Source organism: Brachycentrus maculatus, unplaced genomic scaffold (assembly GCF_059751285.1).
Source record: "Brachycentrus maculatus isolate JH-2025_06_01 unplaced genomic scaffold, ASM5975128v1 h1tg000282l, whole genome shotgun sequence".
Taxonomy (NCBI): Eukaryota; Metazoa; Arthropoda; class Insecta; order Trichoptera; family Brachycentridae; genus Brachycentrus; species Brachycentrus maculatus.
Window position 1 is genome coordinate 202,704 of NW_028281033.1, and position 10,346 is coordinate 213,049.

Below are 10,346 nucleotides of genomic sequence, written 5' to 3' on the forward strand. Positions count from 1 at the left end.
GAAAGAAATTTACATCTAGGAAGAATATAACTGCGATAGGCCCTTATGTTCCTTAGTAAAATGATAAACTATGTTCGATGAATAAGCCGTACGTAAGTCATAGAGACAAAAAAATGGATTTTCAAGTGTTTTTACATGTCGTTAAATTGAATGTATGTATCAGTTAAATATACTGCTACAAATCGTCTAACATCTACTCGTATTTTTTACTATGCCATATAATTCATACAATTTAAAAGAACGGTAGCTTTATAACCTTAATTTTACCTGCACTTCATAATTGTAACAAAAAACATTATAAAAATAGAATAATAATGATTTCACTTTTTTTTAATAAATCAAGGTGTGTTGAGATGGTTTTGCATGTGAATCAAAACATTAAAGAAAGAATAGTTTTTTTTTAAATGATACAAATATATATTTTTTTTAAAGAAAAAGAGAAATATTCGTGTTTTTATTATTTATACAAATATTTCAATTTCATACTTTTTCTGTGCGCCAAAGCGGCTCATTATTAAAAATAGGTATCAAATTGTGGTAGAGTGGATTCGACCCGAGAAACTCAGACTTCAGAGTCCGCGACACTAACCACGGGACCATATCCCGACACAAATGGTTGTTAAAAGCAAAGGAAAACTTGCTATGATCAAGTTTTTCAAATTCTTGAAAGTGGTCAGGTCAGGAGGAATAATCGGCGGATACATATGAGGCGATGCATGAATGTGGAAGAGGCGAAGATTGCTAGCTAAGACAAATTGGTGCGACTCTCTTTTCCTATGCCTACCCCTGCGAGGAAGCAGCGTAATCCTTAGTTAGTTTTTTATTCTAAGAAATTTTTCCTTGAAATTGTGAAATATATAATCAAATTGATATTATTTTTGGTTTTCTAGCCCTTATGGTGCAAAGAGCAAGCACTACATAGAATAGAAGCAGTGTTATCTGGATCGTAAAATACACTATGAAAATATATACAAAGTGAAAAAAACCCATGAAGGATTTTATAAATCAAAATTCCTAGAACAAGATATATTCTATTAAAGAATAAAATGAGAAGTACTTATGTGGTTTTTTTCGCATTCATTTTATTTGACCAGCGAACGGGTTTCATCAGACTGGTCTGGTGATGTCGGTTACGACAAAACCCGGTCACTGATCAAATAAAATTTATGTGGAAAAATCTACATATTTAGTTGTTATTTTATTTTATAAAAAAAACTTAAATCTAATAATATATAAGTTAACAATGAGATAAGCATTATCCATAAAATTAACAGTGTGTGTTGAGATGGTTTCGGTCTGTCAATCAAATGAGTGATGAAAAAATAGTAAAACAAAATTATGAAGTGTATGTGGTTGTCATAGCAGAGGAATACCGATGAAAACTTGGCATGATCAAGGATTTCAAATACTTGAAAGAGTTCGGGTCAGGAGTTGGAAGATTCGGCGGATACACATATGAGGAGATGCATGAATATGGAAGAGGCGAAGATTGTTAGCAAAGACAGATCAGTGAGGTGTTCTATCCTCTCTGCCTACTCCTGCGAGTTAGTTAGCTAGATGACGAATCAACTAGAATGATATTAACCTACAATTTTTTTTCCATTGTATAAATTACTTTAAACTTGACCGCACTATCGTGTATCGCCAAAAAAATCTCGGTAACGAATCTCCAAGGTAATTGTTATCATTATCATACACATAAAATTTGATGGCCGCAGTTGTTAGCGTATTTGTTTTATGTTTTGAATCTGTGTCAGCGATGCGTTTGGCCAGAAGCCCACTGCCAACTATATGCCGGCAATAAATAACGTACGGTCATGAAGAATGGTCTAGCCTAATTGGTCTGTAGGTTGAAGAGGGATTGTAAAAAAAAACTATTCGATCGACTGGTCAATGCAGCATTCGGTAGGATTAAGTTTTTCTTTGAATTCTCAAATTTTGACAATTTTATTTGCAAAAAAACATCAAACTTGTTTCTGTACGATAAAGATTTTATTTATCGATTTGGCGGTCAAATTGGAGAACTCCATTTTAATTTTTATATTATATTAAATGCTAAAATCAAGCACTTATTTTTTGAGTCTACTAAATTGTATTTTGTTGTTTAGAAAACACATTAGAAATAAATTTTGTAACAATTGTTTCGCCTTGTTATGGCATTTTCAAACGAATGTTTGAAAATGGAAAAAAATATTGTAGTTGTATTTATATTATATTTGAAATTAATTTAAAATCATTTCACATTATCCAGATGATGTAAAATTAAAAAACACATTCATTTGAAAATCCCATAACAAGGCGAAACATTTGTCACAAAATTTGTTTTAAATGTGTTGTTTTATTTTTATTTTTAAAGACGTCAAATTTGTATACTTCAAATTTTACTTGGTATGTACCACCATTTCTTTAAATTTATTTGTATTTCGATGCATTCCTCATCATTTTCAAACACTGTATGAATGATGCGGAATGCATCAATACACATGACAAAATATTTTTTTTATGAAATAGTGGTTTACCAAGTAAAATTAAAATTAAAATTGGACAGATATTATCACAAAGTGACTAATTAGTATTAGCCGAATCAATTGAGGCTTAGTAATTAATATCCCGCAACTTATTTTCTTTAAACCCGGGTACCATTTTACATAATTGATATTTTTTCTTGAAACACCATTTTTTAAAATTTAAAAATGAGTTTTTCTTCGAAATAAATATATGGTTTTCAAAATAAAATAGTACTTGAAAGGGAAGGAGTAAAAAACAATATTTTAATATTTTTTCAAAATGCATATATATTCTGATTCTGTCTTATTCCATTTTTTTTAAATCATCCGCAGAGACACGGCCAGCTTCTCGCGCAAAACTGAATCAAGCATTCGAAAGCATACTGAATCATCCAGATTGCGAGTTACCTCTTTAGAATCTGATCACAAACTGCTCTATTAGCAATGAAAAAAAATGTTTAAAACTTCTGCGCATTTCTTAGAAAAGGAAAAAAAAATATATCCTGTTGATTTGTAACATCCGTCTGCCGATTCTATTAAGTGCTAACAATCAAAACATTTCAATTAAAATCTCTCAGATCAAATCGTAAATTAATTATTTATTTCATTCAACACTTCCGACACCTTCCATTCTCTTAGGATGAGTTGTCAGTTTCAAAAAATGGTTATTCGGATGATGAGAACGTCGTTTATTGTCAATTATTATTATTTTTTTATTTTTTTTAGAACTTATAACATAAGTCATATATATCATATTAACGATGAGTGATTTCCATTTCTCATTTTGGGACATGGGATTAAGGTTAACAAGACTGAAACACAAATAAGAGAGTTAAAAAAAGATGAAAAAATTAAAATATATAAACAAAACAGGTCAAAATATAAGATATAAAAAAATTAATAAAATAAAAAATCAAACCCTTACCCGCACCCCAATGGTGCATAGGGCACTGCATCATATAAACGCAGTGTTATCTTAATCGTTAACACATGAAGGAAAGGTGATCAGCCCTCCACTCCAGGGTAATATAAACCAGGGACTACCAGTCCAGGGTAATATAAAATTAATATTTGAGTGAAATAATCACCTATATTTATTTGATCCTCCCATAGGAATTGAACTCGGGACCTTCAGAACGGTAGCCAAACGTGCTGACCATTACACTACGGAGGCGGACAAAATAAATAGGCATTTAAAATAACAGAAGTTAAGAAGCATGTTTAAAGGAAATAAATCGCTCAATCCTTTCAAGAAGTCATAAATCAAAATTCGTCAATTTTAAGTTATGCATGTTTTCGGAGTGCCCAGAAAATGTACTATATTTCAGCAAAAGAGGCATATTTTTAACTTAATATTTACCAACTACAGTGTTGTTTTTGCATTTTGAAGAAAATGTATTGTTTAATTATTTTGTTAAATATACTAAATACTTTTCAAATGGAAAAAAACATTTAGGTTTTACCTAAAACGATCTGTTGCACTTTAAAAAGTTCAATAAGTGGCTTGATATTTATTTTTTTAATACATTTTATTATATTTTTAAACTTTAAAAAACGATCTCGTGAAAAATCAAGTTTTTTGATAAATTACGTTTTTGAAAGGAGCATCATATTCTCGATGAGCAATTTCCATTTCCCATTTTGGGATATGGGATTAAGGTTAACAAGATAAAATACAAATAAGAAAGTTAAAAAAACATATGAAAAACTAAACAAAACAGGGCAAAATATAAAAGAATAAATTTGCATATAAAAAATAAAAGGTAAGAAGAATGTTTAATGGAAACAAATGAGAAAATATAACCATTGCCTAATACAAATAACTTTCCATAAAATATTTTTTCAGTTCATTCATTTTGGATCCCTGACTAAGTTCTATTTTATATATACATAGTATGTCAGGCAATGTATAGTATTTCGATGCATTTTTCGCTTTTCACGGTTTTGTTAGTAGGTATTTTTTTATTGAATCTTGATATCAAATCACGTACTGCTGTAGTTACACTTTCGTTTGTCACGGGAGATGTTTTTATTGGTGGAAAAGAAAAGATTGCGGCCATATTGATTTAAAACGTGTGCACACAGCTATGTGTGGCCATAATAAGTCGACAAGAATGAAACCTTTTTTTTCCTTTTTTCTTACAAAACTTTTAAATCAATCAAAGATAGAAATCATTCAAGTGGTCAAATATGTAAAGACATATGTACAACATTTTGAGTGTGTCCAAATACTTGTTCACAAATTTGGATTATCTTCATTTATAGGAGCTATTTTTCTTATTATTTTTTGACATCTCATCAAAGATGAAGAATAATATGGAAATCTGGGCATTCTTTTCATCTCACCAATAGATGTCTTTAGTGAAGTTTAGTGATTCAAGAACAATTGAATCACTAAACTTTCTTTCTTTCTTTCTTCTTAAAGATTCTAAATTGGTACATATACATGTATATAGAACTTCCAAGAATTTGAGAAGTGTGGTTGTCAATAATGGGTAGAATTGATGAATATTACCTACACGTGTGTAAAGTGATCACTTAAACCAGCCTATAACGGCAAATGCTTAGACTTCCATATTATTCTTCATCTTTGATGAGATGTAAAAAAATAATATGTTCAGATATATAAGTAAATATGTTTATAAAAGTGGTATTACACAAAGTGAACGGTGAATGATAAGAAGAGAGAGTGTTATATTACACTTCCACAAAGTTATCAATGCTTTTAATATACTAAATATATGATTTTTGCTAACCCCACCAACTATCCACAGGATTAATAATTTATGAATATCTACTACTTGCCTTTTGGTACAACATTTTGGTGGTTAGGTCGATAGAGTCCGCAAGAATGGTATTGCGGAATGTAAATTCTATATGTCTTTATATTTTTATTTTATACAGTCCATATGTCTATAATATAGACAGACATATAGACTCTATATGTAGTACACCATAAATGCAGCCATAAAATTTGACATGGATTCCTTTAGGCGCGTGTCTTTTGGACATTGGAAACGATCAATTTTTATGGTTAGCAATTTTAATTTAAACAGTAATGAATTTAAGGAAGCTAGCAGCTACTGGTAGTTTTTATGTATAATATAATACCATGTGACCTGATTCATATAATGTAACATCATTTAAACGAGACAAAAACCGCTTTGTCCATTAAAATATTAAACGATCAGAGAGTTAGGTATTGAATCACTGGATGTGTATAATTAGGAATACTTATTTCAATCAATATTTTTTATTTAATTAAAAAATATAAGTATGTAAATACATGTTCACAAATCTGGATTATCTCCAATTAGGAGTTTTTTTCCTCTTTTTTGACATGTAAATACATGGAAGTCTGGACATTTACGGGCTTACGACCGTCATAGGCTGATTTAAGTGGTTACTTTACACACGTATTACATTCGCCAATTTTACCCATGATTGACAACCACACTACTCAAATTCTTGGAACTTCTATGGGCATAGTTCTAATTTGAAACAAAATGCTTGAATTCCTATAATTTTACCAAAAACATCTATTTTGAGTTTTTTTTTAAAACTTTTTTTGTAGAAACTTTTTCGTTTGTATGTGAAGTCCGAATCCTGAATCATATTCACATAGGTACTCGAGAAACGCTAAAAAAGATATTTTTATGTTATTTTTTTAAGCTTATAATTTGACCAGTTAATTTACTAACAACATTTTTGAGTGTATCCAAATACTTGTTCACATCATATTTTATATTATATTTTCAATTCTTATTATATTTTCTCTAGCTTGCCTGTTGTATTGTTCATTTATCAATTATTTGTACTGCAACGACGTTCAAATTGGTTTATGTTTTGAATTAGTTTCGCTGTTGTTTGGATTACAATCAGATCTCTGATTTTGATATCCTCTCAATAGGAAATAATGAAAGCGTTGTGTTAGATATTTAAACAAAATAATAATTGTGGTACAGTGACTGAATTACTAGACCAGAGAGCGAGAAATTCGACCATTAAAACTGTATTTGATATTTATTTTATCAAGCTAAGCAGCCGAATGTATAAATATGCAATATTTAAACTAATTAGAAAGACCTCGAAGCATTATAATAACAGTCTAAGCGAACGTCTTGTTCATATATTAATATTTTAACAATATTTTTTATTAGTTTCGTTAATTGATTACACAGTCACTTAATGGTAATATCTATCCGTTTTTAATGTAAGTATTGCTAGGTACCACCTCCGTAGTGTAATGGTCAGCACGCTTGGCTACCGTTCAGAAGGTCCTGGGTTCGATTCCCAAGGGGGTCAAATATATATTAGTGATTTTTTTTTACATTAATATTTATTCAATATTACTCTGGACTGTTACCTGAAGTGGAGGGCTGATCACCTTTCCTTCATGTGTTAACGATCAAGATAACACCGTGTTTATATGGAGCTCTATGCACCATTGGGTTGCGGATAAGAGTTAGAGATTGTTAGGTAAATACCATTTCATAAAATTTTAGGTGTGTGGTTGTCAATCAAGGGTAGAATGGAAAAAGTTACAAGTGTGTAAAGTGATCACTTAAACCAGACTCGGTTTAAAAATGGTGTCGCAGATATGGAACGATTTTAAATACAACAAAAATGAAAGCAATGTTTCCAAATTCGTGTTTATTATTTTAGTCAATACTATTTTTATTGACAGTTATACCAGACTGTTTATTAAAATATTTTTAATTTAAATTTTACTTGGTAAATACCACGTGTTTCGATGCATCCTGAATGCACCACGTGTTTCGATGCACCATGTTTACGGTGTTTGAAAATGATGTCAAATCAATACGTGTTATAATAGATTTTAAAGGGTAGTGATATTTAAATACTTTCATTGCTAGGATATGAATTTAATATTTTTTTAAAGAGAAATATCTATTTATGTTTTTTGTTATTTATAAAAGCACTCAATTACATACTATGAATTATATTTACGTGAGTCTAAGCGGCTCATTATTAAAAATATGTATCAAATTATGGTATAATGGGTTCGAACCCAGAAACTCTGACTCAAGAGTCCTAGACACTAACCACGGGACCACAACCCGACACAAATCCGTGCTCTGCATTTGATTTATTTTCCATTTAACCAGTCTGAGCCACACGCGTGACTAGGTTTAGATATCTTCAATAAAAATAAAAATAAAATTTTATATTTAAAGTTTTTTGGTTTCTTTCAAAAAAATAATTAATTTCTTTCACAACACTTTTCTCTTACCAGATTTATTTAACAACAGACTTCTTTATGTACCACACATCTCCATTTTTCCGCATTGGATTCGTGCGTATAAATGTGCATAGAATCAGACACGCGTCCGACAGAACTCTTGTTCACAATATAACGCACCGAATTGGGATATTTGATTAAGTAAAAAAATACTTAGAAGTTACGGTATACAACAAAAGGTTGTATACAAACGCAGCCTCTGTTACAGATTGAAGTGAAGTACAAGAAAGTGAATAATTTTAATACGATCATGAATTGGTTTCTGATATTTATTCTGTTGAACATATCGCTCACTCCTTTAAAAAACGTCATATTTTAAAATTCTTGATTTTTCAGGAGATCGTTTTTATATATTACTATAAACCCTTACCGCACCCCAATGGTGCATAGGGCACTGCTTCATATAAACGCAGTGTTATCTCGATCGATTACACATAAAGGAAAGGTGATCAACCCTTCACTTCAGGTACCAGTCCAGTGTAATATTGAATAAATATAAGAGTAAAAAAATCACTTAAATATTTTTTAAACCCCCCTGGGAATCGAACCCGGGACCTCCAGAACGGTAGGCGAGCATGATGACCATTACACTATGGAGGCGGATCGTTTTTAAAGTTTAAAAATATAGTTAAATATATTAAAAATAAATATCAAGCCACTTATTGAACTTTTTACTGAGCAACAGATCTTTTTAGGTAAAACCTGTATATTTTTATCCATTTGAGAAATATTTAGTACATTTAAAAAATAATTAAACAATACCTTTTCTTCAGAATTCAAAAACAACACTTTATGCCCTGTAGCGGGTATATATTAAGTTAAAAATATGCCGCTTTTGCTGGGCATTCCGAAAACATGCACAACTGAAAATTGACTACTACTACTACTACCATCACGCCGTTTCCCCGCAGGGGTAGGCAGAGAGGATGGAACGCCACACTCTTCTGTCCTGACATACACTCCTCGCCTCCTTCACATCCATACATCTAATCATACATGCCCTCCGATTACGCAGACTTTTGACACCGCCAGATTTAAGGTTCTGATTGATCTGATCGTGCCAAGTCTTTTTCGGTCGTTCACGTTCTGTTTTCCCTCTCACATTCGCCACATATATTTTCTTAGTCATTCTCTCGCTATCCATTCGCTCCACATGTCCATACCACCGCAAAGAGCTCTTCCTAATCTTTTAAATTATTCCTCGTTCAGCCTTACATTCCTTTCTTATATCGTCGTTTTTAATTCTGTCATACAATGATTTTCCACACATTCGTCTGAGGGAGCGCATTTCAACAGCGTTCACTCTGCTTTCATCCTTCCTTGAAAATTGACGATTTTTTTTATATATGACCTTGTTGAAAGGAGTGAGCGATATCTAACCCATAACTCGACAATTTCGTAAGATAACTAATAAAACTTCTTTATTTGATATAATAAAACCCGTGTAAAGTTTTTTTCGCATTTATGTATCGACTGATAAGAGGCTAAATAAAATTCTATGCTATAAACTAAGTCAGTGGTTTATCAAACGATTTTAAGTACATTAAAATATTTTTTTTACGGGACCTTGACGTCATATTAATTCTCATTGTTCGCCTTACGTAGTGTAATGGTCAGCATGCTCGGTTACCGTTCTGGAGGTCCCGGGTTCGATTCACAGGGGGGGTTTAAATAAATATAAGTGATTTTTTCACTCTAATATTTATTCAATATTACCCTGGACTAGTAACCTGAAGCGGAGGGCTGATCACCTTTTCTTCATGTGTTAACTATCAAGATAACCCTGCGTTTATATGATGCAGTGCCCTATGCACCATTGGGGTGCGGATAAGGGTTAATCATCAAAATAATAATTACACATAAAACACGTGAATCGAATGAGTGAAGAAATAACAGCAAAACGTAATTATGAGGCAAAAACTTAGCGTGATCAAGTGTTTTAAATAGGTACTTGAATGTGGTCAGGTCAGGAGTCGCGGAGATGCATGAATGTGGATAAGGAAAAGATTGTTTTGCATAAGACATATTGGTGTGGCGTTCAATTCTTATTATTATTATTATTAGTTAAATATTTCATAATTTTATTGATACATCGAATTATCTTAGCCTTTATTTTTTTTCCCCCATTCGAACGAACATGATGAAAATCTTACACCGTAAGATTTTTAGTCGTTTATCTTGGGATTGGCTGTGCAGTGCAATGTGGAGGAGTTTGGATGGTTCCATTCTCCTCACATGCGCATACCATTGTCTTCGTCGTTGCCTTCCCCACCTAACGACACTTCGATCTAGCATATTTCTCTTGTATTATTTTTTGACATCTCATCAAAGATGAAGAAAAATATGGAAGTCTGTGCATTTACGGGGCTGACGACCGTCATAGGCTGCTTTAAGTGATCTTCTCCATCTTTGATGAGATGTCAAAAATGAATATGAAAATAACTCCTGTAATTGGAGATAATCTAGTTTTTTTGAACAAGTATTTGGACACACTCAAAATGTTGTAAATATTTCTCTTATCCTGGTGTTCCTTATTCTATCTCGTAGACTCTTGCCAGATATGCTTCTTAGAGTCT